Source organism: Meles meles, chromosome 10 (assembly GCF_922984935.1).
Source record: "Meles meles chromosome 10, mMelMel3.1 paternal haplotype, whole genome shotgun sequence".
NCBI classification, from domain to species: Eukaryota; Metazoa; Chordata; class Mammalia; order Carnivora; family Mustelidae; genus Meles; species Meles meles.
The window spans coordinates 105,568,716-105,581,999 of record NC_060075.1 but is presented as its reverse complement, the minus strand read 5'-3'; the positions used below and the strand labels follow the sequence as shown (position 1 = coordinate 105,581,999).

Genomic DNA, 13,284 nt, shown 5'->3' with positions numbered 1-13,284 from the left:
CTCACGGTGGGCATTAGCAGACGCCACTATATTCCATCCAAACAATGATTAGCGAAATAAAATAAAATAAATAAAAACTGCTTAACCGACTGAAAGGGTTAAAATACCAGATGAAATCTTTCTAGTCATCCTTAACTCAGACTTGCAAGGGAATTGCCAAGTCTTTCTTTATTGTGTGAGCCATTCTCCCTTTGGTCTGGAATTCAAGTAACTGGGAAGGCTTAAGGTCCAGAGGCTGCTAAGAGCTAAGAGAACTCCCTCTTCTGCTAACTTCCATTTCTTTGCCTTGATTATCCACTGTCATTCATTGTAAAACACACAAGTTACTTAAGAACAGCTTTTCTAGAACAAAAAAAGAAAAAAAAAGCAGCACTGAGTTAAATTTGCATATCAATTGTGAGATCCACTCCAAATTCAGAAACATCCCTCTAAGAGGACTCACAAAGTCCCACAGCAAAGGAGCTGCAGAGCCTTCCACTGGGCTGAGGCCAGGCGCTGGTCCAGAGGCCACAGCCTCTGCAAAGACTGGTACCTGAGTGGTGCCCCCTGGAGTTACCCTGCTTCTCAGTTTTCTCATCTGCCACAATGACCAGAATCACATCCAGGGACTTGGGACTTAACCTTGGGGGAAGGTGGGTACAATCCTCTTTAAGAGTATGTTTAAAGTCATGGATCGGGGCGCCTGGGAGGCTCAGTGGGTTAAAGCCTCTGCTTTTGGCTCAGGTCAGGATCCCAGGGTCCTGGGATGGAGCCCCACATCTGCATCAGGCTCTCTGCTCAGCGGGGAGCCTGCTTCCTCCTCTCTCTCTCTCTATCTCTGCCTGCTTCTCTGCCTACCTGTGATCTCCCTCTGTCAAATAAATAAATAAAATCTTTTAAAAATGAATAAATAAATAAAGTCATGGGTCCTCTTCCCCAGAAAAATGCCCTTTAACACACACCAAAAACTGTACATTTGATTTCTAAGGGATCACAGGCCCTCCAAGCTCTTCCACGAATCCAGACAGAGGACACCTGAAGGAGAGACTTTGGACAGTCTCTTTTTGCTCTAACGATCTCAGAACAATTCTAATTTTTTGGAATGCTCCCCCCAAACTGATAGAAAGATCATCCTTATGGTATGCCATGAGAACAGTCCAACCCAATCCAGAGCACTGATTCCCAAGGTCACACAAGAGCCATCGGGATGGGTGCTGCTACAGTGCTTGCAAAACATTCAGATTCCCAGGCCCAATCCCCAATTCTTGGACAAGTGCCTGGAACCTCTATTTTGGCCAGCACCGGTGAACACCAGGCTCACCAAAGCTTGCGGACAACGGTTCCACACAGCTCTCTTCACTGCTATGTACCCAGTGCGACAGGTACCCGGTGAAGCTTCGGCAACCGGATGAAGAAACGATGAATGGCACCCCAGACTACTGAATTTCATCCCAGTGCCCATCACAATAATGAAGTCATCTTCCGGAATCTTTACCGAATGGCTTCATGCCCAGCTTCCCCTCCAGATCCTAAGCTCCATGAAGACAAGCGCCATGTCTTATCTTCCTAGCACCTCATACCCCTAAGAATATGTACCAGGTGCTACGTATCTTTTCTTTCATGTGCAGTGTTCCTTCGAAAACTGACAGATGCCACAAAAACTAGTTTTTATCTAGTTTTAACTAGTTTTTAGCAGGGATATTTCACCAAAACACTCCATCCACACCCATTTCGGATAAACAGGCATTTACTATAATTGTTTCCCTCAGAACCCACCATACAGTTTTATTGGTCGAATCTGGATGGAGTGTGCTAAGTTAAAACTGCACATGGAAACAAGCCAATGGACCAGAAAGAAGAAAAACTCATGAAGAGATGGGATTCCTTCCTGGCTAAGAAGTAAGTCTCTGTTTTAGTAGAGGGAGCTAATTAACACTAGGGAGGTGACAAGTCACCAAAGTTCCCTGACAAACCTGGGTTTTGCGGAGTTGTTGGTTTTTCCCCCAAGCAAAGGACTTCGTTTTAACAAAGCAATAAACCCTCCGAGTACTCATCACCAGAGAGAGAGGCTCACGTGAGAAGAGGTAAAGCCCCAGGCACTGACTGAAATTGCACTAATTAATGGTCTTAGAGAATACTAATTCCTACCCCCTCCCCCCCGTTTGAAAGGGATTTTTTAAAAATGGGCCCTTGGTCACTCAAGAATCTACCCCCTTCTTCTATTTTGACAACTTATTTTTGGATCTCATTAGTTAGTAACTAATTATTTAAAAGTGTGGTTTAGACTTGGAACAGGACTATAAAAATGGCAACTTGCCAAGGTAGACATCTGCTTCCTGTATATCCCTCTAAGTTCTATCAGCTTATTTTACTGATAAAAACACAACTTTGTCCCTGTCCATTACAAAGGGGAAAGTTTTAACATTCTAGGCTCTCGGACCTCATCAAAACTATGCATGAAGAGTTAGCAGAACAGGGTCTGCTTCTAGCCGCAGGGGCAGGTTTGGTTGTGTTTTTTTCTTTCTTTCTTTCTTTTTTCATACAACATTAAGCCCAGTTAGGAAACTCAGTCCTGATTTGATATTTGGGGGCGTGAGGTACAGAAGTGACCAGTAAAACTTCCGTCGTGGGATCTTGAAACATCCCTAACTGAAACAGTGGTCTGCCCCACTAGTTTTAAAACCTGGGATTTCTTAAAATAAGAAAATATAATTTGTTGAGAACATAAGTTGCGAGGAAAACTTTTCAGTTCTGCTTCATTTCAAAGATTTTTCTCTGAGGAAAACATGCCACTGGTTTTTAGATGGGAATGAAAGGCGACTTTGCCCACCCCGCCCCCACCCCGCAGCATTCCCTCCTCTCAGAGCTCCACACTGCTCCTAGGCCCCTTGTACCACTTGCAACATTACAGGCAAGGTTTGCTGGCATGCCCCTTCACTTTTTATGCTTATGGGGGGGGGGGGGTACTATTTGTAGCTGAGGCTGGAAGTCCCAGCAGCTGGAGTATATGAACAAAAAAAACCACCAAGGAACTCGCAGTGCAGACCAGCTAGAGTTTGAAGTTGCACAGGTAAATAAATATTGGGATAAAAATTCCTTCCTGAAAGCAGTCATGGCTTCTCCCCATTCAGCTGTCCCTGAACCTTTTGTCATTTCCCGGAGGCCTAAACCCAGGGCACAATTAATTCCAGATCTTATTGTCAAACCTACTCCTTCACCACCACCACCCCCCCCCCCCAGCAACCTGCCTGCAGGTGGTCTTCCATCTCTGAGTTATAAATCCGAACTTGCACCAACCTCCACACGAGGAAGCCTCTGCACGCTTGCTGGAAGCCCCCGACCAGGTCAAGGTGGAGTTCCTGCACGGCTCCACGTGCAACAGACCCCACGGGGCCAGGCCTGTGGGGACCTACATTTGAAATGGCGCTTTCGCACAGAAAGCCTCCAGGGGCCCTGTCTTTGGAGCTGCAGTGAAGAAAACAAAAAACAGAACAAACCCCCAGGAACTTTGATCGCGGCAGAGTCCCGGTTACTGTCATCCTTCTGCAGACTGGACCGTGGTCAGTTCGGGAGAGCTCCCGGGCTCGGCCTGCGCCTCCGCGCCCGCTGCCCTGCGTGCGGTCCCGCGGACCGTCCTGGGCTCCCAGTGCTCACCGCCGTCCCACTTCCGTGCGCAGCCCCCGGCGGGCCTGCGGGGTCTCGGCGGGCGCGCGGCGCTCCGGGCCCCCGGCCCCGCTCCCGGGCCGGCCGCCGCACTCAGCCCGGGAGAGGGCTCCGCGCCTCGACTGCGCCTCCCGGGCGCCGAGCCACCGCGTCCGCCCCGCTGCCCCCGGCCCCGCGCGCCCCCGCACGGGCCCGGCTCCCAGAAGCCGCGGGGGTGGCGGGGGCCGCCGGCAGCCCCACTCCGAGCCGCATTCCCGGAAGTGCGAACGGCGGGGCTGAAGGGTCGCCACCGGCCAGGGCCTCTGTGCAGGGAGACGCGTCCCTTATCACTTTGATCGCCCGGGCTGCCCTGCTGCTTGGGAATGGTCCCGGGCATTGGAAAGCTCTTGTCTGCAGCTGGCCCGGCAGCATTTCCAGCAGACAGTTGTCCGAGGTGGCCCTGCTCTCGTTCGCACAGCTGTTCTACCAGCTGAATCCGGGGAGGTAGGGAGCCCTGCTTTCATTCACAGCTGTCTGCACCAGCTGAACCCAGGGAGGTGCAACTTTCCAGGTACTTGGCAATGAAACACCCTGTGCTTCTCATTGTACGAAAACACTGGGGAACACTGGAGGGCTTCACTCCCCAAACTTCCAACTCACCGTCCATTACCTTGCCCCCCCCCCGCCCAGTGTTGTTTCTCTTCCTGCTGCCCTAAGCAGATTCAGGCGTTGTAAATGGTTCAGGGCGCAGACACAGCTCCTTGTCTCCCAGGGAGGGAGGCACTCAGTGGGATTCCAAAGTTCAGCCTCCACTAGGAGGCTTTTGCTAGTCAATGGGGAGGATGAGAAATCACAATTCTGGGAACATGGGCAAAAATCAGCCTTTCCCATGGCAGGGCCTTGCAGGGAAACCTGGGAGCCACACAAGTAGGATTTCTTCACCACTAACACAGAAAAAAATTTTAAAGACAGCACCAGGGCTAAAACCGACATGCAAAATGTTTGAGCTGTATACAACTTTCTCATCTAAGGTGAAATGAAGCAGTAGTTATAAACTGATAATACATCCTTTGTGAACAGCAGACAACTTATTTCCCTAATTCAGTTGGTTTATTTTTAAGTTGCCTGAACCTGGCCAATAATTCTCTTTCATTTTCGTCTTAATGCATTTAAAGATGTAAAAAACTAAGTTAAAAGCTTGATGTGGGAACCTGAGGCGTTTCTGATGGGTTAAAACAGCTCCTGCCAATGAAGGATCAGAGAGAAGGCATTCCACTGGGCAGAGCAGTGCTCTTAACAGCACCATGATTAGGCCTTAAGTGAGAAATTATTCTGTGCAGCTTAGGGAACTATTGCTCAAGTGGAATAAGGCTTTCCTCCAGAGAAATTACATTTACTTACACCTGCCTGTATATTTATAAGCTGAATGACCTCCCTAATGTGCTTGTGTTTTAAAAAGCCAGAAGGAGCCAGCCTGTGTAAGGATTTCTGCGGGGTCTCCCCTGGATCACCAAGCAGTGATACTGCTCTCACATTTTATTACTAGCAGATTAACTGCTACTTCAAGACGCTACTCTTGGAGCAACTGCTTAGGTAAAATTCCAATATTAAATAGTTGTACGTTCCTGTAGCATTAATGAAAAATCCTTCAGAAAGAGGGAAGGAAAATCAAGAAGCATAAACTAATGCTGATTTTAACTTCAGATCAATTCTGGAAGTACAAAATGGGTCTGAGTTTCAATGAGCAAAATTGAGGGAATTAAAAATGTTTCAGTGGATTTCCTGTAAACACGCATTGTAGAAAATCTCTTACAGGTTTGTAATGTGGTGGAATTTCCTTGAGCTCCAACTATCTTCCTGAACTTCAAATCCATTATATATGCAGAACCTGTGACCCACACCAACCGCTTTCTTTTCTCTCCTCACCCTTCCCTGTCTGCACTGCTTTCCTTTTCTGCAAGAAAAGAAGCTCACTTCATAAGTTCTTAATGAAAACTTCATGAATCTTTAATTATAGTATTTTTTAATGTAGGATTATTTTACCTTTCCATATGATTTGTCTTTTCATTAATTAGAAAAGCCTAAAGCGTTGCCTGCAAATAAGAGAGCTGTTCAAGTTGCCAGAAGTGGTCTTTGGTAGCCTAGAAGGTTCCCCCAATCTGCTGCCTGTTTTCAATCTTTCTTTCCTATATTTCTGAGACTCCTAATCTCAGATAAGCAGTATTCATGATAGACATCCCAAAATGGAATTTCTCTAAAAGGAATGGACTTCCTCTAAGGGGAAATCACTGGCTTTAGTAAATTAATGACATCTAAACTTTTACAAACTCCACATATTTACCTTCAACTGCTGAAAATCTTTTGGGACATGAAGTGACCACTGCTATTATGGGTAGCATCGCAAATGGCGTTCTGTGCGCCCGTTTTACTTCTCTGCCATCTGTATTTAAAACAAAAGAGCATCAGCTGCTCTGACTCTCTCTGCTGCCAGTAGGACTCTGGGAGAAATATTCGAGGGGAATGTAAGGTCTTGATTTAATACCTGTTACCATTCCTGAGTTTTGCAAAACTGGGAAACACGGACCAATGTACTCTGGTTAGGCTCTGCAGGAAGCACCCAGCATGGCAGGTGCCATTAACAAATGAGCAACAATGCGGAGCAAGCTGGCACCCCCACTTGCTGTGGGGTGCTGGAGACAGTCCTCACTCAGACAGAAAGAGAGATCTAGAAGTTAGTTATCTGTCCCCAGACCAGCTCAGCTCATGAAAACTGTATTTCTCTGAAACCCACATATCACACAAAAACATCATGTCTGCCCAAAGGTGTTCCTTGTCTCACTTCACTGAGGTTTACGGGAACTAAAGGTTTTCACACATTTTCACAAGGAAAAAAAAATCCTCAATTTAAAAATTTTTCTTCTGGAACTGACCTAACTTTTGGTTCCTAAGATCATGTGCGTCTTTACAATGACGCTTAAGGGGACGGATGTCTACTATTCATGTCCTATGAATTAGTAATTTACTTTTAAACCATCACAAATCCTAGACTAGTAATACCTGTTGGGTGTCAAAATCAGCCACAGATATCCCAGAGATACTCAGTGCATTTTTTTTGGTGATGTGTTCAGCACACTTTAACCTTTCGACTTTTAAGCTTGTGATTCCTGAATCCTAGATGCAGTTTTAAAGGCAAATTTTCAAAAATGTACAGATGTCTCCTGAAATCTTGTTCAGTACAAGCCACGCCCTGGTCCTCTGAGCCTATAAACTTGGCTTATTCGCAGACAGAATCCTTCAGGTTAGCGTTCACACCAGTCCCTCACACCCTCGATCAGCTACAAACTACCCCCGCAGCCACGCACTCTGCCGGTGAGATGCCTGGGTATGGAATTTCATTTGAACACCCACAGTTCAAACAGCAGATGCTGCTCTGAGGTGCACGACCTAGTCCACACTCCTGGCCACTCCATTCAGGTTTCCATTCATGGGAGTTCATTAATGCTTCCTTCTCAGGAGGCTGGCTGAGCTTTCTCTCCACACAGGTAGCTCTCCTGAGATGGGAGTTGCTCTTTTTAAAAATATCACCAAATGAAAAAAAAAAAAAAATCACCAAATGAAATCAATATGACGGTTTGAACTGTCCCATGTGTTCATGACTGCCTTTTTGAAAAGTTATCTTGCATCCAAGTTGGGAGTAGATGCTGTCCCTTGTTGTAAAAACCAGTAGGCGTCCTGGAATATCGTTAGGTATTTTATGCAATCTTCAAAACCAGTCAAAGTGGCTAAAGCTAAAACGTGCCAATGAAACTAAGCACGTAAGGGATCCCACTGCATTTTGAAGGTATGTCAACAGCCAGAGCTTTAAAGTTACATTTGTCTCCCATTATTTAATTTTGTGGCATAAAAATGACTCAAATATATACAATCTGGATGCTTCTATTTAAAACAATACTCCTTTCTCAGTCCCTCCCTCCCTCCCTTTTCCTCTCTCTCAGATACAGGCACACTGTCGCCCCCTCCCATCCAAAAAAAAAAAAAAAGAAAAGGAGAAAAAAAAAGAAAGAAAGAAAGAAAAAGAAAAGCCCCAAAGCTGTTTCAGGCCAGCAATCAATCCAATTTACTTCAGGTACGATTTATATGTACAGTGCATGCCACAACAAAACCACAGTATGATGCCAACAGGGCCCTTAAGAAAGTTCTCCCCTAAATCTCTGGAAAGGAGCTTTAAAAGAAAGCAAGGATTACAGTCAGCTAGAAGGTAGGGAGGGGACTTACCTCAAACCCAGCCAAGCGGAAATCAGAGCAGTAATTCTACAAGTCGACAGAGTACACTTTCAAAGCTATAATGGTGTGAAGAAGTGCGGGGCAGCATGGCCTGAAGGCAGCGCTAATACACTGATGACTAATGGCCGGGCCAGGGCAGACAATGAATTTGGGGCTTGAAAACTAACAGAAACCATGCAGTACTTTGACAAATGGGCTTTCACAATTTCATTCATTGAATAACCTTTAAGCACAAAATTGGCTGAGTTCTCTGGGGAATTAGATGACATGTTGTTGGATGATGATGTAAGTATTTTCTTTGGTAATTATGACTCTTATGCAAAATGCAAAAGTGCCCTATAGGAGGACAGGACGATAGATACAACAGATGCAGATGTGGAGCTCCATACAACGTTGCCTTTCAGGAGGGGGCTGGAATGTTCCAGTGCTACCTTATTAACCATATGTACTGGCGTGTTCATTCAGTTTCTTTAGAGAGCCACAGATTTTTCTGGGACGTTTTGTCGGGTTGAAATACACACACACGGAACAAAAAACACTTTCACATGAAAAAAAAATTAGAAGTGGTCACAAATAACTAAGAAGTGTGGCAATGCAATATAGTACATTTGGAATTACAAGTGGAAAAAGTCTAATTTTAAGGGGCTGGGCGGAGGAAGAGTGCCTCAGAACAATTGAGACACCATGTGAAGTTTGTACTTAGGCAAGCATCTAACACCCCATCTCTTTCAAAAAGGCTGCCTTCTCTCTTCCCTGCCTAACGAGCCCTTCAATTGACAAATAATAATTTTGGCAATTTTTAAAGAGAGAATGAAATATCTGAAGTGTCTCTAAATTAACAACACCACTTACCCCAGACAGCATTGCCTTTAGCAGCTCCTAAAAACTTAAGAAAAGGATCTTAAAACAGGAAGCTTAGTGAGCTCATAAAACTGTTGTTGGAGCCAGGAACACATAGCATATTTAATCTGCAAACTGTGGGAGTCTACAGTGATTTCAGCAAGATCTGAGGCATGCCCTCAAGGTTTGCTGGGATCTGGGATTAGGGGGTTGATAAGAACCTCTACTGCCCATGGACATGTTTTTCTTCTGCAGTTAAACACAAATGCATAGAGACATTTGACTGCTGCTTGGCGTTACTGCTCAAGTTATATAAAAGCTTTGCAGCTCCTTTTGCTGTCAATATATCAAAGTTTAAAAAAAATCATCAAAGTGTGAAATTTCATTTAAAGTCTTCGCCAGTCTACAGCTCTATTTCACAGGCCCATCACATAAAAGTAAAGATGAAAAATACACTGAAAGTACTTGAAAAAGTTTGCAGCGGTACCCCTGCCCTGTTGTTGTTTATTCTGTCTCCCTTTATTTGCTTTGAAACTCGAACAAATCAATTTTCCTCTCGGAAAATGACATCAAGGGAAGGGTAGCATCTTCTACTAGCCTTTAATGAAAAGACAACCTGAAGTCATCATGAGAGTGGAATATTTTGCTTAACAAATTCAATTTATACACACACACACACTTACACACACTTCCTCTCTAGTCATTTCAGCATTGTAATTGCTTCTCATGATATAAGTTGGCAGAAAATTTCTTGAATCTTCCAAAACAAGTCAGACCGACTATGGACTATGAAAGCCAGCAAAACTAAAACCTCCTTCAAAGCACTCTTTAGCTGGGGATTTACAACAATTGCATAAAGAAGAAAAGTCTGACTTTTAAGATAATCTACTATAGTCTAAAAGCATTAACATTCCACTGCTAAGGTTTTCTTGAGGATTTCATGACTCAGTGATTCACTTCTCCTTCAAGACTGGTTTTCCTTAGTCCATTACTGTCTCCATATAAGTGATTGCATGGAACAATGATCATTAAATTGTTTCCTTTCCTACACTTCCAAACCCTAGCCTCAAAAAGGGGGTGGGGGGATCTCAGTAAGCAGGATACCTTACATCCAGGGAGGGACCTCAGAAAGGCTAAGCACAGAGGAAGTCTGAAACCCTTCCAGCATGCAGGTAATTAAGAAAAGGGGCCAAGAAACAAAGGAAAGTCCAACTTTTAGGCTCGGGCATCAAGTTGATAAATTAATGAGTCTTTCATTAAATAAGTAATAAAATAACTCAACAGAGCCATTTTTCATCAGTACTGAATTTTCTCATTTCTGTCGGTAGTCCTTTGTAAATGAGGCATACAGTGAAAGTGTGTTTATATCAGGGCTCGATCGAGGAATACACACACACGTCAAAGGTGCTGGGAAATGGTAGGTATCTGAGTCGGACCAGCTAGCCTATGAATAATAACACAATCTATACCTTGTAAAGTGCTTCTGCATGTGTGAAATTTCACTAGACACCTCTCACATTGGACTCCTCCAGGCATCTTAAACCAAAGCTCCCCGAGGCTGACTTTAAGAATTATAGACCCTGAAAGGATCTCCCCTTAGGCAGGGAGTTTCTAATTAAATAGCTTTTAGTATAAAATAAACTCTCTTCTCTCAGTAAGTATGCTATTACAACTAATTTAAACGTTATTTCATGTTTGCTTTAGGTCTGACTATAGTCTAACTGGCCAAAGCATCTGTGTACCACGTTATTAAGACCAATATTTCCTAATGTAAACAAATTCTTAGCTACTTCACACAGTTTACATTGTTAAGACCAAGCACCGCAGCTTTAATATGGCCCCTCGACTGTAATACTGTTCTGCTTTAGAAAAATGAAGAGATTTTTGAGGTTGTTTCACTACTTTAAAACAGAGCATTTTCTTCCTTCAAAATAATCTTGACACATGTAATTAAGAAACTGTCAGACTATTATTAATTTTTAATTTAAAACCTAAATGAAATAATTACAGGAATCAATCAATAAGGCACCTATTCAAATTACAGAACGATTACATAAATACTCAGAATTAATACTTTAGGCCAATTCTTGAAGATTTCGGTCTATACTATGCTAAGACGTCAAACAACCTAAAAAGTGTAACGTGGAAACGATGAATAGTTTCTGCCTTAAACAGACTGAAATGAGATCATTTCAGCTGGCCATGGCAGAGGCCCCCACCAGCCATGCCCAACACACTCAAGCTGGAACCCTTTTTAAAAGTTAATTTATTTCCACCAGATATACATTTCAGGACGGGGGTTAAAAAATGGCCTCATCCAAATTTTGGGCAAAATCACATTTGGAGGGAAAAGCCTAGTTATTGTGAATTTCCAGCAGACTGCTCTGGGAAAGACTAATTGGGGAGAGAGGAAGGAGGAGAGAAAAAGGAGAGCAGAAGGTGTTTTTTAGAACTAATAATACCCGTCCAGATAATGGCACTGCCCATGTCTTTGCACAGAGGCCGGCCCTCCATACCTCCGGCTAAAGGGCTCTTTTACTTGGAGATGCGGACAGTCCATCATTTCAAATTGAACTGGCAGCTGGAAAATGTGGAACATCTGGCAAAGAGCTGGGAGAAAATGTTTTACATAAATATATGTACATACAAACTGGCAGAGGGCCACAAGTACTGTACCCAAGGCCAGAATCCATTCGGCACCGCACACCAGGGAATAAGAAGTTGGGGGCGGAAGGAGAGAGAGGCCTCCTTGATCCTCTCTCTAGCGGGGTCAGCAAGGGAAGCCTGGGTCCAGCCCCTCTCGGGAGGGCATCTCCTGAAGGAGGTGCAATCAAGGACAGGCGCACAAAGTTCAGGGAAGGATAAAAGGCCGGGGTGTGCGCTGGTGCTCTCTGGCATCTGGCAATCTGCTTAAAAGTCGCTTCACAAACTCTCCAAGTTTGGGGTAAATATTTACTCCCTCTCGACTTCCTCCCGCCCATTTTCCCTCTGCAACTCCAGAAAGTAACTGTTCCCTGCAGAGCGACTCATACCCAGCTCTGCCCTACGAAAATGCGGCCTCCTGCATGACTACTGCACGGGACACGATTACGCACCCCCGCAGTCACTCCCTGCAGCTTCTAACGCGCTTTCACTTCTTTTCTTTTCTCCCTCTCTCTCTCTCTCTCTTTTTTTTTCCGCTGTCCCTGGAAAGGAAGAGAAATAAAAGAATCCCAAATCATACACAGATGGTACAACTTTCACTTTTCCTCTCCGACGACCGCGGCGCGCCCCTCCGCATCCGCGCACACCACACCCCCGCCCCCCGGAGGCGGCGCGGGCTGCGGGCGGCCCCCGCAGCGGCGCACCCCGCGCGAACCCACCTCGCCGCCCGCCGCCGCCTGCGCCCGCCACCGGATGGGGGAGACGCAGCCGGACGAGGGAGGGCGCCGGGGCTACGGGCGGGGAGCGGGGGCGCGGCTGCTGCAAACTTCGTCCCCCTCCAGGATGGGAAATTCTCCGGTCCGTCTCCGGGCTCGGGCGCTGGGCAAGGGAGCTCCGAGGAGGAGGAAGCGAATGCAAGAGCCTCGCTCCGACGCCGCGCGGGTTGCTCTCCAAATCTGGGCGCCTTTTGACAGCCATTTTCATTTCCTCCCGCTCCCCGCGTCGGGGACCCCCCCTCTCGACCCGGAGGCGCGGGCGCGGCCGCAGGAGCTGGCTGCCCGGTGCCGGGCCCGCGGAACAAAGAACTTCGGGCGGGACGTACCTGCGGCGGCTACGGCTGTCAAGTCCCCGAACTTCCCATAGACCCGCGTCTGGGGCGCGGGCGGGCGGCTTCGGGCTCCGCGCGGCCGCGGGCGGCTCGGGCTACGGCGAGCGGCCGGGCCGGGCGCAGGGTGCGCCCACCGCGGGCATGGTGCGGCGCGGGCGGCCGCCGGGCGCGCGGGGAGGGCGGGCGAGCGGCGAGGGCGAGTCCGGGCGGCGAGTGTGCGCGAGGGCGAGTGTGCGAGCGCGCCGGTGCCGGTGGCGCTGCCCCTGCCCGCTCCCTCCCGCTCGTGCAGCTCAGGCATCGGTTTCAGGGATCGTGTAATCCGATCCCTTCTGACTCACAGGCCCTGAGTGACAGTTCTGATTTGGTTCACCCGCGAGAGGGAGGGGAAAGAGAAAGAAAGCGAGCCCCCGCCGCAGTCCCCTCCTGGCATCCAATCGACTTTCTGGAAGAAGGTCCCATCCCGGCCGGGCCGCCCGCGCAGGGTGGAGGAGCCCCCAGCCCCGACCCCGCGCCTCCGGCGCTACTCACGGGGTGGAAAAGTTGTCCCTCGGCTCTCGCTTCCCTCCCTCGCGCTCCCTCCTTCCCTCTTCTCCTCCGCTTCCTCCTCCTCCTCCTCCCCGCGCTCCACCTCCCCCAAGTTTTAACAGAAGTTGCCGGACTCTCCCCTCTCCCCCGCGCTCCCTCTGCCTCCGCCCCCGCCCCCGCCCCGTCCCTTTTCTTTCTGCCACTCGCCCGCGCGGTAGGGACGCGCGGAGCCGCAGGACGCCTGCCGCCGCAGGGGGCGAAGT

The 13,284-nt window shown here is 47.3% G+C and overlaps 1 protein-coding gene across 1 annotated transcript in view; it reads right to left on the bottom strand.

Moving 5' to 3' along the window:
• GLI3 (GLI family zinc finger 3) overlaps window positions 1-12,614 on the bottom strand; it is a 266,989-nt gene extending 254,375 nt beyond the window's left edge. The window contains exon 1 of the mRNA XM_046021518.1: window positions 12,491-12,614. The gene's annotated coding sequence lies outside the window, so the exon portion shown is untranslated. The remainder of the gene's footprint in view (window positions 1-12,490) is intronic.
• Between the last annotated feature and the right edge of the window lie 670 nt (window positions 12,615-13,284).